Source organism: Chionomys nivalis, chromosome 7 (assembly GCF_950005125.1).
Source record: "Chionomys nivalis chromosome 7, mChiNiv1.1, whole genome shotgun sequence".
NCBI lineage: Eukaryota > Metazoa > Chordata > Mammalia > Rodentia > Cricetidae > Chionomys > Chionomys nivalis.
In genome coordinates this window covers 39,402,737-39,422,493 of record NC_080092.1, presented here as the reverse complement: position 1 = coordinate 39,422,493, position 19,757 = coordinate 39,402,737, and positions in this window count along the sequence as shown.

Below are 19,757 nucleotides of genomic sequence, written 5' to 3'. Positions count from 1 at the left end.
GGGCAAGTGTTCTCATGTTCTTTGCATCTTATTCAGTGTATTGAAGTAAGTGCACACAAATTTGAAGAGTAGCAAGGAAACTATTCAGAGCCAAGTGATTGCATAGATCAGCAACATGCTGTCAAGAGTGACAGCAGGCCACATGAATGCGGGGGACTCAAGAGTCCTGATTATTGTTTGGGCTTTTGTCTTATGAAGTTCAAAAGAAGAAGGTGTTTGGTTGCTGGAGGCATAGGGTGATTTTCTTTTTTAAAAAAATATTTAATTTATGATTATGTAAGTGTGTGAGGGCAGGTGTCCTCAGAGATCAGAAGAATGTATGAGATCTCCTAAAAATGGAGTCACAGGTGCTTATGAGCTACCCAATGTGGGTGCAGCAACCTCAATTCAGATCCTTTGCAAGAGAAGCATGTGCTCTTAACTGCCCAGCCATTTCTCCAGCCCCAAGGTTCTCTATTTTGATTGACAGATTTTTAAGTTTGTAATCTATGGTGTATGTCCTGTCTCATAATGCATCTGATTTTAATCATATACACACCCAATTATGCATAGATAGGCATAAGGTGTTAAGTAAGGGTTCTCCTTAAAAGTGTACTTTGAGAACCGTTTGCTTCATTGTGTATGCATCTAAAACCCACCTATCCTTGTACCTGAATGAATTAAGAATATGTTTGGATAGAAACTGTCCAAATTTGATGGCCATTAAGGAGAAGAGAAACGTATCCCATTGTTCTGAGTGGGGCGTGTGTTCTAAGTGCATTGTTCGTTCGAGAGGGCTGTCTGTGCATGGCATGTGCAGGCGAGACTCTCAGGCTGCCTTGGAAGGGGAATGTGTGCAGAGACCAAACCAAGTGTAGTCCCAGGGTACCACACTATTCCCTGTGCTTGCCTCCCTCACAGGGACATCCAATCAATGGGTTTTTGGCTGACCAAATGGGCAAAGCACTTGAGATAGCTCAATAAGACTCCAATCTGAAGATTCTGCTGGGATCTTAGAAGCATGATGCCCTTTCTATGGAGGTGGCTAAGCTGGGAGAATGTCAGGTTCCTGCAGCTGGCAGTTATTTTGCTCCTCTCAAGGAACAGAGCCTGCCTGCAATCAGGTGCATTGCTGAAGACAGAATGATGGGGAAATGGAGAGTACTACTCTACCCCTCAGTCAGCCCGTGCCCATGGTCCTGACTCTCCTTGGGATTTTCAGCTTCACATACACACAAGTCCTATATTTCTGCTTAAGAAGCTCTGTACCACTTGTGTAGGATATCCTTATTCTCTAAGTCTTTGGATGTAGTGGCTGCGTGTCTCTTTACACATGACATCCTCAGATGAGTGACAAGGACCATGCTCTCTCACATGTACTCCAATCACTCTCTGCTGGCCATCGAATCAGCCAGGGGATGATCAGAGATAAGGCTGGGCTCTCTATCAGCTAACTCGTTTTCCAGTCTTCCCCCTTTCGGATTCCATAACATAAACTATTATTTCTGCTAGTAGCAGGCTTGGTCCCAAAGTGGAGGCTCAATAAAGCACATGATGTGGATCAAGTGTGGTCCTCAGCGGCTTGCACAGGACAGTGGGGAGCATGTGGGTGCTCATAAGTGGGATGACTAGAATGATGATCTGGGTTTGAATTCCATGAGGTCCCAGATCCTTGAGGTGAGTGGGTGGCTGATTGACTCACAAACTGTGGACCGACTCTGGGAGTTCCAGTTCAGACTCTATGCAAACCCAGTTTGGAGCAGCGGGTGGTATGACTAGTAGGCAGGCAAGCAGGGGGGCGGTACCGAAACTTTTAACAAGCCCTGGGCTTTCTGCGGGGAGTGGAGAATCAAAGCTGCATACGTGAGAGGTTTTGTTCTTAGCTGGATTACACTATTCCATTGCCTGTTCAATATTCTCCAAGCATTGGAATTTAAGAAGGGATTTTTACATCATTTCTTGCTAAATTCTTAGCTTTTACCAGCCTAGCATCCATCTTCCCAATCCCCGCCCCCGCCCTGCTTTCCTGGCGCGGCGGAATTCTCGGGACGCTGTCCAAAGTGCTGACAAGTAGTTTTCTTACAGAAGTCTCAGCTTTGCCAAGCGGCTGTACGGCATACCATCAGGGTCTAGGGCTGGGGTCCCAGGATGCAAGCGTTTGTAAAGAGAGGGGACCGCTGACTATCCCAAGTCACTTCCTTCCAGCAATATGTCTTCTGGAAAGTGGTGTTTATCTTGGCTTTCTCTCAGCTACTAGGATCCACACACAACCAGGTGGACAGTCAGCATCCAGATGGTAAGTGCCTCTTCCTAACGCTCAGCTAGGATGGCAGACAGACAGCCGAATCGGAACTCATTCTCTTCAGTAGCTGCCACTATTATACACTGGCTGTGCGCCAGACATCACACTATGTCCTCAGCGCACATTTTCTCAAGCAGTTCTCAGCATCGCCCAATATGGTAGGCACTGTTATTTTCTCTGTGTTATAGCTAGGAAGGGTACAACCTAAAAGACAGATGGAAAATCTGCGAGAGAGCTCGGCAGGCCAGGGCACTTGCTGCCAAGGCTGATAACCCGAGATTGTTCCCCAGAACCCACATAGTAGAAGGATCACTCGTGCAAGTTGTCCTCTGACTTACCCGCCCACCCACTGTGGCACATGGATAACCCTTTCCAAATAAATGAATGTAACTAATGAAAGCAAGATAAATGGTTTGACTGAGTACAAGAGTTAAGGTTTGGCTGGGCCTTCCTGATGACCCAGATACCACCCTTAAACCATCCAGCTACCCATTGTGGATAAGCCCAGGAATGCAGTCTAGACTTGGGCAGCCAGCCCTCTGCTCAAGAGGTAACTTAAAAAGAGCCTCTTCTCAGGCTAGAGAGATGGTTTGGTGGGTAAAGCATTTGCCACGCAAGCACGAGGGCCCGATTTTGGATCCTTAAAAGCCATGTAAAGCTGGGTGCACTGGTGTTTCTCTAATTCTCACAATGAGAGAGGAAAGCTGGAGCTAGAGTTCCTGGAAGTGGTGGGGCAGCTGGCCTGCTGCAGGCAGCAATGAAGAAACAGGAGGTCCTATGGTGAGAGGGGAGGACTGACACCCAGGGTGTCCTCTGACCTCCACAGACACACTCTGGCACATGTGTGCCCCCACCCAGCTCTCTCTGTAGATCTGTGAACTCCCCAGCTGTAGATGTAATGGGTTGTCTATTCTCCTGCCTGTAACTAAGTCAATCTGGTTGAGCAAGTGAGCCCTCTGCCATGGGACACAGGCTTGAGTCCACATGTGTAGTGTGAGGGACTTTTTCTGGGGAGACATGATGTATACTCACACCTACTCAGCCCTGAGGGGGAACCCACGGGAGACCAAAGTAACAGCTGCACCAAAGTCAAACATGGCAAACAAATGCATTTACTGGGGATACTTACAGGAGTTGGCATGATTTAAGAGCAGCGATATCAGTGAAGAGCCCACTCCAACATGGGTGGAGAGCAATGGCCTGGACCTCACTGCACAGCTTGCGGGCAGCTCGACAGGTCTGAGCATTTCCTGTCTGCAACTCTGCTGGTCAGTGGTCTGCCCCACCCCAGGCAGCTGTTTATGGCTCCTATAAAGCTGGGGGGCCTCCCCTGACTCTTTTAGGGTTCAGTGTTTCAGAACATGTGCTTTTGTTCACCCCCTGGGTCTCATGCATTTCCTCCCAACTCCTGGATGAAAGGTTTAAATCTATCCTACACCAACACGGCAGCCGCAGGAGGGCTCCGATTTTAAGATCGTGAGCTGGCTTCACATGACATTTGCCACCGTTTGCCTGTGACGATCTGATACCAGCTCATTGTCTGCCTTCCTCCTGAAGGTGTGACTTCTCTGAACACAGGAACATGGGGTGGGAAAGGCCCAAATTATTGCAGGAGCGAGCTTTGTTGCTGACGTGGCCTTGTCTTCAGCAGGCACCAGATTTCCCTACCTTTAACAGGGATCTCACTTCAAAGAGCACTTGAACGCCCATTGAGGATGTCGGTTTCTTATTTGTGGAAATGTCAGGCACCAAAGGGCAAGTACCACTTAACATGTCAAGGAGCAGTGCGGCTGGCAGACACACTTAGATGTGAAAACCCACCTTCGGCTCTGCCTCTGGGAACTGGGGTAAGACGTACTGAGAGCAGTCAGATGTGAGGACCACATTCAGTCTGAGGACAGGGTTAAACCATTGTGCATGCAGCCTGCCCTTCCTGCAGGTTATCCCTCCCTGACTTCACCTGTCAGCCCTGTGCTCCTGGTCTTCATTCAGAAAACCTTAATAAACCATTGTTGTTCTTCACTGCTCATACATCAAGACTTCTTGGGTTTCCCCTTTGACTGTTCCACCATGTCCTCATTGGTCAAGAAATAATGCTCTGCCTACCTTTCTGCCTCTCACTTCTTCCTCCCACAGTCCATTCTGTGAGTTAGTGACCATTGGGAGATGTAGATGGACAGACACAGCCTCCTCGCATGCGACGTTTCAATGGTTTCTTACTTTCTCTTTCTTTCTTTTTTTCTTTTTATTTGTTGCTTGTGTAGAAGTGTACTGGCAGAAGGGTCAGAAGTTCAAGGTTATCCTTGAATTCTAACTCACTGATTTGGCCAGACTGGTTGTTCACCACCTCCCAGAAATCCTATCTCCACTCCCTGCCCCAGTGCTGGGATTATAGATGAACACCGTGGAGTCTGGCTTTTTAGGTGGGTGCTCGGGATCTGAACTCAGGTCTACACACTTGCATGACAATTACAGGTAATCTACAGACTGAGCTGTGTCCCTATCCCTAGTTTCCTGAGTGCTGGGATTATAGCCATGAGCTACCATGACTGGATTATATGGTGCTGGCAACTGAACCCAGGACTTCATGTAAGCTACACAGGTGCTCTACCAAATGAGTTATATCCCACCCAACAGGTATTTATTCTATTTGGAATACTGTCATAGCTACTGCTTTATTTCTATGAAAAGACATCATGACCAAGGCAATTTATAAAAGAAAGCATTTAATTGAGGGCTAGCTTACAGTTTCAGAAGATTAGTCCATGACCATCATGACAGGAAGCATGGTACTAAGCAGGCAGCAGGTATAGTGCTGGAGTGGCTGACAGCTTAGATTCTGATCTGCAGGCAGCAGGCAGAGAGAAAGACTGGGCTTGCCATGAGCTTTTAAAAGTACAAAGCCCATCCCCAATAACACACATCCTCTAACAGGGCCACACCTACTAATCCTTCTCAAGAAGTTCCATTGGGGGAGGGGGAGCCAAAAGGCAAAGCAGCCTTGGCCCTAGTATCACTGCAGCTTAGATTTTAAGAAGAGTTCCTGGACAGAAAAGGATTTCAGATACTCAATAGGACAGATTCAAACATAAAAGACCTCTAAATGAAACACAGTGTGTTTTAAAAAATGACGTAGGCTTGGGAGAGAGAAGGAAAAAAGTAAAGAGACACTAAATGTGACTTAAAAGAGTGCAGACAGTCATAGATTAAAAGAGTAAAGATAATAAAATAAATAATAAACTTGTAGAAAAGGTAAGAGAGTAAGAAAAATAAACCTCATAAAGACGGAATATATGCAGAGAGTCTGTATTATGTATATTACTGTGCTTTCTTTTAATTTTTTGACTGTTAAAGAGCTATGTAACAAGAGACATTTCATTGTATGGACTGCTAAGTTAAACCAACATAAAGGCATCTTGACTTCAGAATTTGGGTCTAAGGATTTGTTGTGTTGGAGAAGAAGTTCTACTTTTGTTTCCAAAGAGGATGAGAACCTGTGGAATCCTTCCAGACCAATGTGGTTTGATGGACCAAGATCCCCTGAAAAGTTGCTGCAAACATCTCCCTAAAATTGCTTTGTCCAAAAAAAGCAGGAAGCAGTTTGGAGAGAATTATGCTCAAATTCCCAAATATTATCTATACATGTTTGTTTACATTTAAAGAGGGATATGCTATAGAGATTTGCATTGGTATGGATCTTGCTTTATTGACAGAGACATCTTGCTACCTGGACAGTCACCCAAAGTTCTTCTGTATTGTTGGAGCATCTATCTTCAGTCTACAGGCCCATAATACCCCGCATATTTTCCCATGAGGCAGGAAATTTCAAAGGCAGTTATGCCTATATTGGCAGTCAGTCACTTTCTTCTATGTCCTATAGAATGTCTTGCAGACTCTTATGAAGCAGGAACCCTGAAGGACAGTCTCACCTTTAGGCAAGTTCAGCAGTCATTTCTCTGTGGGTCCTGCACATCCAGTTCATACAACATACCTTTATGCAGTACAGGCAAGACAAGTTTCTTGCCCAAATGGCTAGCAAACTCCATTAGGAGCCTCCTTGATACTCATCTTCCTCTTGTCATAGATTTGTGCTGCCATGTCATGAAAAGTCTTAAGCTCTTAAAACATTTTAAATGCCATATTATGTAGGTCTCTGAAAGATTTGAAGAATGTCTATCTAACTAAAATATATCTCTATATATGTAAAAAACCTAACTAACATGATTACAAGCTTGGCTATTATAGATCTATTAATCTATATTTCTTAATTATACATTTTTAAATGAGCTGCAAAAACACAATACCTTAATCAAAAGCAGAAATATACATATAACTAAATTGATCTTAAAATTTTATCAATAAAGGATATGCAGCCTTCCTGAGGGAAGTGTGTCAGCTGATGTGGGCTTCGAGAGTGAGAGCCTCCTGCTGCACCTGGCTCACTCTCTCCGCTTCATGCTTGCAGTTGAGGATGTGAGCGCTCAGCTTCCAGCTTTGGACACCAGGCCTGCGTCCATGCCTCCCCCACCATAATGGATTCTTTTCCCTCTGGAACTATAAGCCAGCATAACCCTTCCTTCTATAAGTTGCCTTGGTCATGGTTTTTATCACAGCAACAGAAAATTAACACAACCTTTGACCTACATACACTCTTAATTAAAAAAAAAAAAAAGGAAAGAAAGGGGGAAAAAAACAACCCATACAAGCTGTGGCCCACTGCAGCTTCATGGCAGGCAGTCAAGGAGGCTGTTCTGTTGCGGCTAGCTTTCTGGTTAGGCTATCTGTGAAGGCTAGTCTCTCTCCCCTGTGTCTATAAAGGTCTTTCCTGGCACAGGAAAACGACAGTCTAGTTCCTGAAATCTAATCTGGGGGCAGAGGCTGTCAGGCAGGCGGCAAGAGTCATGATAAAGCAGCGGTACATGCTACACGTGTCTGGTCGATTGCGGCTGGGGAGGGTGACCTGGTGCCGAGGGCAGGGGGCTCTCCAGGGTGTGGAGACCACATACGTGCTTCTTTGGTGATGCGGTGGATTCCTAACTAATGAATTCAGAGGTGCGGACGAGGGCTTAGCGGAGCCTGCTTCTACGTGGGTAGCTCCTAGAGAACCTTTCATTTATTGGAATCGTGTCTTAGATCTGCCCTCTGTGATCAAATTAATGAGGAGAAGCACACACACACAAAGCCCCTTGGTGCGGGATTAAAAAAAGACATCAGGCTCAAAAGAAAGGGTGAGAGCAGAGAGTGCCTGAAGGGCTCCTGGACCTTGCTGCCTGGCAGAGGCTTCACAAAGCAGGCTTCTTCTCTTCTCAGGCTCGGGACATTCCAGAGGAGTGGGGGAAGGCTGCCTTTTCACGGAGCCCCACTAATGTGGTGGTAGGTGCTGTGTAAAGTCCTCCCCAGCTTTCCTGCACACCCCAGTTCCTCCAGTCAGGAGGACTGACTTATTCCTGGCTTAGTTTTAGGAGGGGAAACGAGCTTGGCAGAAAGCTAGGGGGCGAGGGAGGGCCTGGATGGGTTGGGGGCCCTGTCTGTGCTCTGGAAGTGAGAACAGAGAATGAGCAGCAGAAGTAATTCCCACGACATGGTGTCTGGGGCTGGGGCTCAGTGGCAGACCGCCTGCTTTGCATCCATAAAGTTCTGAGTTCAATCCTCAACTCTGGAAAAAAAAAAAAAAAACAACAACTTTTAAACAAAACACAAAGGCATAGGTTGTCTTCATAACAACAACAAAGCACCCAGCCTCAGTAGTACCTACAGCCCTACTACTTAGGAGGCCGAGGCTCCTTGTCTGTCTTTCTCCTGCTGAACTCTTGTGTTTTCCTGAGGCTCCAGGAGAGGATAAACTGGAAATAGAGTTGCAGAGACCAAGACCTGGGTTCAAAGCCTGCCTCTATCTCTACCCAGCTCTGTGAGTTTACTTCACAGAATCTCAACCTTCTCCCTTACAAAATAGGAATGAGCCCCTTGTCCTTGTTGAGCTTGCCTTGGAGTTAACAGTGCTAACAGCCTTCTGAGTCTTGACTTCTCCATATGAACCAGGGTTTAAACTTTTCCCACTTATGACCCTTTACGCCCAAGACATTTTTTTATGTGATCAAGAGAATGCAGGTGTACAGAACAGGAACACAAGAGGACAATCACTCACAATAATGAAACGTGCAGAAACTTATTTGATTCTTTTACCTTAAAAAGTTATTGTGCTTTGTGTGTGTGTGTGTGTGTGTGTGTACACATGCATGACACAGCATGTAGGGTCCTAGGCATTGAACTCAGGTTATCAAGCTTGACATCAAGCCCTTTTGCTATTGAGCTACCTGACCAGCCTAAGAAATTTATTTTAAAGCAATTCTTTGATATATATATATATATATATATATATATATATATACACTTTCAGAATTTATTACAGAAAGCATTCATTTGCATACTGATGAGATGTGTGTGCTGGTTTGTGTTTACATATATAATTCATGTTGTGTTGAATGTTTGATGCTGCAGGAACATCTTCAGTGGTCTTCAGAGCTGGCAGGTGTTTTGATTTTATAATCACCAGGGCCGAGAAGGGCTGATTCACATGACTCCATGGTATATACCGATGACAGAAGCGTGTTTGGAGCCATTTCAGAAACTGTCGGGAATCCTGGTTAATCCCAAGCCAGCATTCACTTAATGATCTTTTAATGGAGCTCAAGTCACAACCCAAACAGCAATTTTAAAATCAAACATTCTAATACAATACATTCCAAACATATACTAATTCGATACATGCTGAGGAATAATAGAAAATGCTAAGTCTTTGTTTTTCATGATTAGATCATTATCTTCCTACCAGAACTGAAAACTTTGCATGAATAGTAGTAAGACATTACAATTTGGAACATATCACAGCCTTGAATCTGGGCTGAGGTTAGTGAGGCAGCATTCTTTTCTTTCTTTCTTTTTTTTTTAAAAAAGATGTATTTGTTTATTTTGTGTGCATTGGTGTTTTGCCTGCATGTATGTATATCTGTGTAAGAGTGTCAAATTCCCTGGAACACACAGGTGTCAACTGTCAAGTGGTTGCTGGGAATTGAACCCAGGTCCTCTGAAAGAGCAGAGAGTGCTCTTAACTGTTGAGTTGGGTCATCTCTCCAGCCTCTTCAAGATAGCATTCTTTTTGTTTGCTGTTTTTCGAGACAGGGTTTCTCAGTGCAGCTTTGGAGCTTGTCCTGGAACTCGATCTGTAGACCAGGCTGGCCTTGAACTCACAAGAGATCCACCTGCCTCTGCCTCCTGAGTGCTGGGATCAAAGGCGTGCGCCACTGCCACCACCACCCAGCTCAGGTGTGTGTGTGTGTGTGTGTGTGTGTGTGTGTGTGTGTGTGTGTGGCAGCATTCTTTAATATCCAGTGGCTGACAGTGCATAAGATGCAGACCGCCTGGGATGTTTGATTAAAAGTGAGACCCCAGCCCTCTAACACCCCTATATCCAAAGAGTCTGGAATGTAATATTAAGTTGGGAGCGTCCCCCCAGCCCCTGGGCATTGTTGTCTCTGGATGAGCAAACAGAGTCTACTGACGAGAGAGGAACTCCGGGGGCCCTGGTAGAATAACTGTGAACAAGGAAATGTCAAGGAACTTATTTTCTCCTGGTAAATGTCCTGCACCAACCTGGTCCTGTTTGATTTAAAGGCAGGAAGTGCAGATGACATACACCCCCACCCTCCACCCCAGGAGAACTCATCCTTGCACTGTCTCGGCTGGAGGCCAGGAGGGGAGGCGTGGGGTGGGGGCTGCTGGCTTGGCCTTCCCCACGGTGTTAGAATGGGCAGCTCAAGCAAGTCTAAATGAAAATCTGGTGAATTCCAGGCCTGGAGAAACAAACCAGATGCCACCGAATGCTAGAAATGATTTAATACAAACTCCCTCACTCAAGAGAGGGAACCTGAGCTCAGTGAAAAGAGCTGGGAGGAAAGTAAGGCCATGAAACTCCTAGGCACGTGAGCACGGAAGAGGTGGAGGTGGTGGGAGGGAGGAGAGCGCAGGGGGAGGGAGTCTACCTCTGCAGTTCGGCTACACTCTCGTTTGCTTTGTGCAACACTTACACACCATCTGGTCTGTTATTATCCTAGTTTCCTTAATACTTGCATCAATTCCGTCTTTTATTCCTAAATAAATTAATTTTGAAAGGCAACTGCCGTAAAGGGAAGGCAGGGGTCATTCGCCTCCACCGCAGGCAACTGCAGAAATAATGCTGTGGAAGGCAGTCAGCTGTGGGCAAGACACCTGTGGGGCTGAGGGTGTCTCAGGTGGTCGAGGGCCTTCCTGGTGTATATGGAGGCCTGGGCTTGCTGCCTCGCTGTATAACATGGGTGCGGTGGTACGCACCTGAATCCCTGAACTCAGTAGGTGGAGGCAGGAGGAATTGTGGCTTGAAGTTGTGCTCAGCTGAATAAGACCCTGTCTTAACGGAAAAAACAAACAAAAAACAGAGATGCCCCACCACCACCACATTCCACTGTCACTGCTAAGAGAGTTGTCCTGTTGAACAGAACTTGGGAACAGCTTTCAAAGGAGCCGCCAAGCTGATCAGGAAAAAAACAAAACAAAAAACCAAACTCGTGAAAATTCCTAGAAGTTTAATATGAGGCTCAGGAATCTTCCCTGTGCCACTTGGCAGTGCTGGACCTCAAGTGATAGTATGTGTTGTAGGGCTCAACCATGATAAGCTTAATAGGAGCAGACCACCCAAAGGAAGTTCTTAACTTCCAATCATTATCACCTGCCAGTGTAGGACCTAGTCATGATAAACTTAATGGAGGCCTGAGTCTCAGTAGTTTACCCTGAAGCAATACCTGGTTGCAGGAAGGACCATAAACTGAGATTACCCAGGCACCACCCAAGAACAGACCATCCAAAGGAAATTCCTAACGTTCCAACCATTGTAGATAGAATCACCTGCCAGCACACTTTCACCAGGACACCCCTAGACAAATGTCTGCCAATCAGGGGTCCTGAACCTTAGAAATCCCTCACCCCCACCTTTACTACTATAAAAAGCTAACTCTAACTGAGCTTGGGGGCTTTCTAATCCTTCCAATACGTTAGACACATGGAGAGTCTGAGTTTGCAAACTTGTATAGAATAAAGGCTTTTTGGCTGGGCGGTGGTGGCGCACGCCTTTAATCCCAGCACTTGGGAGGCAGAGGCAGGTGGATCTCTGTGAGTTCGAGACCAGCCTGGTCTACAAGAGCTAGTTCCAGGACAGGCTCCAAAACCACAGAGAAACCCTGTCTCGAAAAACAAAACAAAACAAAAAAAACAAAACAAAAAAAAAAATAAAGGCTTTTTGGTTTTACATATGGGACTCGATCTCCTTGTTGGTTTTTGGGGGACTTCGCAGTTCTGGGCATAACATGTGTCATGGAAGTTGTCACAATCACTAAGTAAGGTGCACGTCCAGAAGCCCGTTGAGCAGCAGATAGCATAGAAGGCACTTAGCAGAATCATTGTTAAAACATAGTGAGCCAGCCAAGGTAGTACAGGACTGTATAATCTCTGCACTCAGGAGGCAGAGGCAGGAGGATGTCTACAAGTTCCGAGTTCCAAGCTAGCCAGGGATGCATAGCAAGGTTCTGCCAGAATAACTCACTGACAAACACATAAAACAGGCCGGGAGATGGCTCAGGGTTAAGAGTACTTGCTGTCCTTACAGAGGACATGCATTTGGTCTTGAACATCCAAGTTGGGTGGCTCAAAGCTGCCTGTAACCACAACTGCAGAGAATCTGATGCCCTCTTCTGGTCCCTGCCATAGGCATACACAAAGATACATACATATCATTTTGTTGTTGTTGTTTGTTTTTCCGAAATAGGGTTTCTCTGTGTAACAGCCGTGGCTGCCCTGGAACTTGCTCTATAGATCAGGCTGGCCCTGAATTCAGAGATCCACCTGCCTTTGCCTCCAGAGTTCTAAGATTAAACACGTGGGTCACCACTGCCCAGCATATAGACATAATTTTCAACAATGAATAAATACATTAATAAAATAAATAAACAAAAATTCCATCTCTACCACATTACCAAAAATAAGAAATTACCCAGGTCTGGTGGCATATAGCGAGAGGATGTGGTTAAGCTCTAGCGAAACTCTGCTCACACAAACAGCTGCCAGTCTGGCTTTGATTGGCAGGCTGTAGTTTGTGTAGTTGAGGAAAACAAAGCAAGCCGAATGCTGTGCAGATACTATGAATAAAGTCCCCGTCCACGTGATTGATGATTGATAGGAACAGACCTCCTACAGCCAAAACCCAACTTTCTGAATTCAGTTCCGCGCACCTGAAATGCAGACTTTATCCTTAAAGCTGCAGTTTTGCTAGCTGCTGCTGTCTTAACCGGCCCCACCAGTGCCCGTGGGAACTGCTTCTGATGGAGGGAAGTTAGAAGATGGGTTGGGGGCTGGGGACCCGGCTTGGGGGCGGGGGGGGGAGGGGATGACAAAGTGCTTGCTGTGCAACTTGGGGACCTGAGTTTGATCTCCAGAATCCAATCAGAAAGCCAGCCTGGTGGTGCAAGTTTGTAATCACAGCACTGTTGAGGGGAAGACCATGGGATCCCCGAGGCTTGTTGGTCAGCCAGTCTAGCCCAGTCAGTGAGCCCCAGGTCCCAGTGAAAGACCTGTCTCAAAACAAGTAGACAGCTCCCGAGGACCAACACCCTACGTTATCCTTTGGCTTGTACACGTACACACAGATGCATGCACCTGCACGCGTGTGTACACGGACCCATGCCCATCTCTCACACGCAAAGACACGTTGAGAGGACAACTTGAGTTGTTACTTTCTCTCTGCACAGGAAGAAATGGCAGCTTAACCGAATGGCGTGAGTTGCTCAGTGTTAGGCAACCAGCAGCCCTGGGAACAAAAGGCCCAGGGCCAGCTGCAAGCGTCAGCAGCTTCCCTTTCCAGCTTCTAATTTCCATGATAAAGAAGGAGAACGCTGGAGAGGGCCTCCGAGTGGAAAATGGTGCTGAGGGCTCAGGACTCGGTGCCAGCTCAAGAGGGAGAAGGACAGAGTCCTCAGAAGCCATAAAATAGAATGGGACGGGTAAAGAGCCACCTGCTCCTGTCATTATGGTACAGCCTCAGTGAGGGCCTGGCCTGTCTTTCTCTTCTCTGGACCTCAGTGCCCCCAAACGTAATCCGGCAAAGCAGCTGTTGGGCTCCTGCGTATGCCTCTTCAATGCCTGTATCTTATTCGCTCCTCACAATGGTGTTGAAGTACTCTACCCACTGTAGGGATGAGCAAGGAAAGCACAGAAAGGTCGCTTCAATCCCTGAAGTGACGGAATTAGTCAGGAGTGCAGCTGCGATTTGAATGAGAGTCTGAAGTTTTTCCAATAAGAAAACAGCTCTCAAATGAGTCTGCGTTCACACCTCGGTGAGCCCTGAAATATGGATGCCCTGTGGTCTGCAGAGCTCTTGACTTGAGTTCCTTCATGGCTTTCTTGTCTTAAGGAGGCAAAGAATTGTAACACAGAGAAGAACTTGGTGTGGGCACACTGATGGAGACGGGATGCAGAGGTCAGCCTTGGGTGTTATTCCTCGGGAGCTGGATATTTTTGTTGTTGTTCCACCTCCCACCCCCATTCAGAAGACTGAACCCAGTCAATTGAATGCCAGCCAAGTACTCTGCCATTGAGCTATATCCATTTGCGGCATCTCTCACTGTCCTGGGCTTTGCCTATGTGGCAAGGCTGGCTGCTTCCCCCGCCCCAGAGCTGGGACTATAGTGCTTGCTAACTCTGGTATTTTTATGAGGGTTAGGAGGATCTGCTGTAAGATTACTTCCCTCTCTGAAGAGATGGAAACAACACCTACCCCTTCCTCATAATGTCTTCATGACAGACCGAAGTTCGATTCCACCAAAGTTCACCTGGAGGAACCAATAAGTTTATTGGGCTTCTGTGGTAGTTTGAAGGAAAATGGCCCCCAAAGGGAGTGGCACTATTAGGTGGTGTGGCTTTGTTGGAGTAGGTGTGACCTTGTTAGAGGAAGAGTGTCTCTGTGAGAGTGGGCTTTGAGTTCTCCTATGCTCAAGCTACTCCTGCTGTCACAATTGATTTCCTGTTGCCTTCTGATCAAGATATAACCAGCACCATGTCTGCCTGCACTCTGCCATGTCCTCTGCAATGATAATGGACTGAACCTCTGAAACGGTAAGTGAGCTACCCCAATTAAATGTTTTCCTTGTAAGGGTTGCCATGGCCATGGCGTCTTTTCACAGCAATCGAACCACTAACTAAGAAAGCTTCCTTACAGAGCATGGGGGGCCCCAAAGCCACAGTGCTGCAAAGTCCTCGCCTTAAGGAATGAGGACCTCCCATCTTCATGGCCACAAAGGAATTCCTTAGTTAAATGTCCCAACCTACATATTCTAGCTCCTTCTGGGACACCCTGTCCCAGGCTTTGTGCAAACACAGCAAAGTTGCACACAAATGGCTAGGAGGGGTATCTGAGTACTCAGCTGAGGGTCCAGGTCTTTTCCTTCTATAGGGAATATCTAGTCCGCAGGACTGACAGCAATGGGATCTTGCTAGGAGGCACCCGTGATCTCATGAACATGGTGTAGTCTTGCTCAGAGAAGTGTTCTACAAGCTGGAAGGCATCTGATCCTCACGCCTGCAACTGCAGGTACTTCATGGACTGTGCCTTCTCCCCAGCTTTGAAGAGCTCTGACAGGCTGGCACAGGCACCATTTCCCATCATGATTAATGCTCGGTGGCAGCGAGGCACCAGGCATTCGGTACTTGAGGGTTTTCAGAAGGGGTCAATCTAATCACTGGGGCAGGCGGGGGCGGGGGGGGGGCAGGGAGCAACAGTGAAGGACAGGCAGCCTGGTCCCTCCTCCCCTTAGACTGCAGGCACTAGATGGAAAGGGAGATGGATTATAGAGTGCGCGGAGGAAATAGAGATAAATGACTTTAGATTCAACACGATAAGAAGAAAAGAATTCCTTAGAGCCAGAAGAGACCAAAAGCTGTATCAGGAAATGGCTTGAAATCGCAGAACTTTGAGCTCAGGGCTAGAATCGCAGGTGGGTAATGTTGGCTATCTTTCTTGTACATTTGGAGCACGCCAGGAGGATTCTGTGCTTCGGAATTCCCAGAATCCAACATCAAGGTCTTTCCTTTCTGAGTAAAGTCCACTCCTCTAAAATAGCAGTTTAAAAAATAACCCTGAAAACCCGAGTTCCATCTCCAAGAGAATTGGTTCCAAAAAGCTGCCCTCTACCTAGTGCGCGTAAGACCGTGTATGTGAACGCAAGGAACTGTGGGATCAGTCCAGTCCGCATCAGCCGTAGACACAGAGGGTGCTGGGAACGGAAGTCTCCATACAAAAATGACAGAGAGAATCTGTAGGAAGTACTTTTCTGTCCCCCCGCCCCCAAAGAAGGTACCATAGTGTGGGGCCTGCTTAAGGGTTACCCAGTAGTTAAAGAGTCCTGGTGGGGCGAAGTGCCCCCACCGCAGCCTTGACTGAGTCATGCTTCAGGTCAACCATGCTGGAAGGAAAGGCAAGGTCATCTGAGCCAGAGTGGCAAAAGGCAGAGCTGGGGGTCAGGATATGGGGGTGCTGAGGCTGGCTTGGCCAGCGGGAGTCCATGACATCTGTGATACAATCTTCCAACCAAAAAGCTTTACTGAAATTAGATGCTCACGAAGGCATTCTGCAGCCAGCAAACCAAAAGCCGTTCTACACGATGTCACTGAGTGAGTCTTGCTGTGCCCAAGTGCCCAAGTGGGTACCTTATAGCTAAGAGGCTCTTGATTGGAGAGCGGGTGTCCCAGGCCCCCCCCCCCCCATATTCGCCTTTTCCTTCACTTTAATTCTCTCGATGATCAAGGCAGTTTTTAGCCTTTATTGGCTCTCTCTCTCTCTCTCTCTCTCTCTCTCTCTCTCTCTCTCTCTCTCTCTCTCTTAAATCTGGGGGTGGGAGTAGAAAAGGTGAGCTAGCAAGAAGGGATGGTGGCTGCACAATGGCTGGATGATGACTCTCTTGGCCCATGGGGAGTGGATCCAACTTTGTCAAGAGAGAGCTGGGGAAATCCAGTCCTCCAGCCGATCAGTCATAGCCAGAGGACATTTCTGTTCAGAGATGGCCTGTGGAGTGGCTGCAAAGCCTGAGGAAACCAGCGAGGAAGGAGGCCAAGGTGGTCACCTCTCAGAGCTTTGGGACTCTCTTCTCCTTGTCGTCCTTCTTTTGGAGACAGGGTTTCTCTGTGTAGCTCTGGTTGGCCCGGAACTTACTTTGTAGACCAGGCTAGCCTGGAACTCAGAGATCCACCTGCCCTGCCTCCCAAATGCTGGGATTAAAGGCGAGCGCTACTATTGCCCAATGGACTCTCACTTTTTTTTTCTCTCCCTGCCCCTGACTTCCTGGTTCTGGGATTGCAGGAGCAGGCAACTACATTGGGGCCAGTCATAGATTCTTTTTTTAAAATTGTTTTTATTGAGCTATACATTTCCCCCACTCCCCTTTCTTCCTCCCCTCTCTCCTCTGCTTCCCATGCTCCCAATTTACTCACGAGATCTTGTCTTTTTCTCCTTCCTAGGTGGACCCATGTACGTCTATCTTAAGGTCCTCTTTGTTGTCTAGGTCTTATGGAGTTGTGGATTGTAGGCTGGTTATCCTTTGCTCTATGTCTAATATCCACTTATGAGTGAGTACGTATTATATTTGTTTTTCTGGGTCTGGGTTACCTCACTCGGTATGGTTTTTTCTAGTTCCATCCATTTATCTGTAAATTCCAAGATGGCATTTTTTTAACCACTGCTTAGTACTCCATTGTGTAACTGTACCACATTTTCCTTAGCCATTCTTGAGTTAAGGGGCATCTAGGTTACTTCCAGGTTCTACCTATTGCAAATAATGCTGCTATGAACATAGTTGAACAATTGGCTTTATGGTATGATTGAGCACCCTTTGGGTATATGTCCAGGAGTGGTATTGATGGGTCTTGAGGTAGATTGTTTCCTAATTTTCTGAAAAATCACCATACTGATTTCCAAAGTGGCTGTACAAGTTTGTACAGCAGTGGAGGAGTGTTCCCCTTACTCCACATCTTCTCCAACATAAGCTGTCATCAGTGTTTTTTTGTTTTTTGTTTTTTTGTTTTTTTTGGTTTTTCGAGACAGGGTTTCTCTGTAGCTTTGGTGCCTGCCCCGGAACTAGCTCTTGTAGACCAGGCTGGCCTCGAACTCCCAGAGATCTGCCTGCCTCTGCCTCCCGAGTGCTGGGATTAAAGGTGTGTGCCACCACCGCCCAGCTGTCATCAGTGTTTTTTATTTTGGCAATTCTGACAGGTGTAAGATGGTATCTCAGAGTTGTTTTTGATTTGCATTTCTCTGATAGCTAAGGATGTTGAACATTTTCTTAAGTGTCTTCTGGCCCTTTGGGATTTGTCTGTTGAGAATTCTCTTTTTAGGTCTGTATCCCATTGTGGGGCTCTCAGGATATCCCTGCTCAGGATAACCATAGAACTTTTGGTTATCTATCATCTATCTATCTATCTATCTATCTATCTATCTATCTATCTATCTATCTATCTATCTATCTATCTATCATCTATCTATGTGTATGTGCACCATATGTGTGCAGTGTCCACAAGGGCCAGAGAGGGCATCAGATCCCCTGGAACAGAAGTTACAGGTGGTTGTAATATGCCCAGAGTGGGTGCTGGAACCAGCTGTGGTCCTCGGCAAATGCAAGAGTGCTCTCAACCTACAGCCCAGGACAAACTGCTGTTTAATGAGTCCACCAGGCCGAGTGCTTCAGTCTTTACAAACTTCCAAGGGAAAGGCTGAATTCATTTTATGGCAGGAAAATCAACAACTCACAGAAGACAAGCGTGTGATAAAGCCAGGTGGCATTTCACTTGTCCTTCCGGCCCACTCCACAGCCTGTGGTACAGAGGACGGGAGAGGGGGCTGAATGCCTGGGCCTACAACTCCTCGCTTAGAGTTACTTAACAGAAGTGAGTTTCATTTCTTTTGTTGAGATAATGGAAAAGTAGAATAGGCTTCAGCTCATTGATTTTTCAGGTGGATTAAATGAAATTAAGTTTGCAATGTGTTTCTGATATGGTGAGGGTTTTGTAACCTTTAGCTAATAGTCTTAAATTATATGCAAATTATATACAAATGAACCCATGGCCCCCTTGAATTCTGCAGCCAGGAAAATGGTTCAGATAAGATCTAGTCTGGCAGGTGGCAGCAGCAGTAGTGGTGGTGGTGATGGTGGTGGCAGCGGAGGTGGCTGTGGCACAGCGGGCTCCTTTAATCCTTAATCCAAGTACTTAGGTGGCATAGGCAGGGGCGCATCTCTGTGGGTTCAAGGACAACCTGGTCTACAGAGTAAGTTCCAGGACAGGCTCCATAGCTACACAGAGAAACCCTGTCTGGAAAAACAAAAACAAAACCAAAAAGACCTAGTAAGTGAAAGCTAAAACGGCACCCCCTATATCAGGGCACTTGGATGCCTCCCAGAATGTTATCAGTGTCCCAGTCCCTTGATTAGCATTATACATGAGACACAGGTGTGCGGATCACCCTTTTCAAGCAGTCAAGTCTTGAGTTGCAAGCAGCCCAGAAGTGGGATAACAGCTTGTCTGCTTGTTTTAAATTCCTAAGCCCAGAACGTTTTTGCACCACGTTGTCATAAAGAACAAAGGCGGATGAGCTTCAGGAGAACTGGGGCTGCAGCTGTCTGCATGTGTTTGTGCCTGTGCAAGCTAGGAGTCAGGGAAGACAGAGCGCGGAGATATTTGGGGGCATGAAGCCTTCAGGCCGGACGTCCTGCCTGCTTGTGCCCTCTGTAGTTCTTGGGAATTTGTTTTCTGGATGTCAGCTTCACATGTTCACTCTAACTCCAGTCCTGGACTGTATCTTCCTGGAGCTGGCCAGATTCCTTCTTTCCCCAGGAGTTGGTGTCTGTCCGCACATTGTGGATTTGTTGAAATGGCCTCACCCTGGTACCTCCCCTGCAAAAAGCATACTGGATATGCGTTGCAGCTGATCTCCAGGAATCTGCACCCCCACTAAGCTCTTGGAGATGATAATAAACACACATCCGTACCCCAGCTGGGCCTGGCTGGTGGCTGTGCCACTGCCTGCTGTTTTCCACCAAGGATTGGGAACAGCTGACTGATTGCTAAGAGCCATGTGCCCCGTGTCCGATCAATGACACCACAGCAGCCTCTGCTGGCTGCCCCGGGAACTACAGGAAGTTTGGTTTGAGTTTTCTTTCTTCCATTCGCTGTTGAGACTTGTGGATCAGGCATAGCAGTTTGTTTGACATGCTGTGGCTTTATCAGCGAGAACAAAAGTCCCGGCTTTCATTAAGTCTATGCTTTAGCATGTGTGGGGCTGGAATCCAGATACACATACGTGTCAACACGTGATGGCTGGCTGGATCTATGGAAAAAGTGAAGTGGAAGT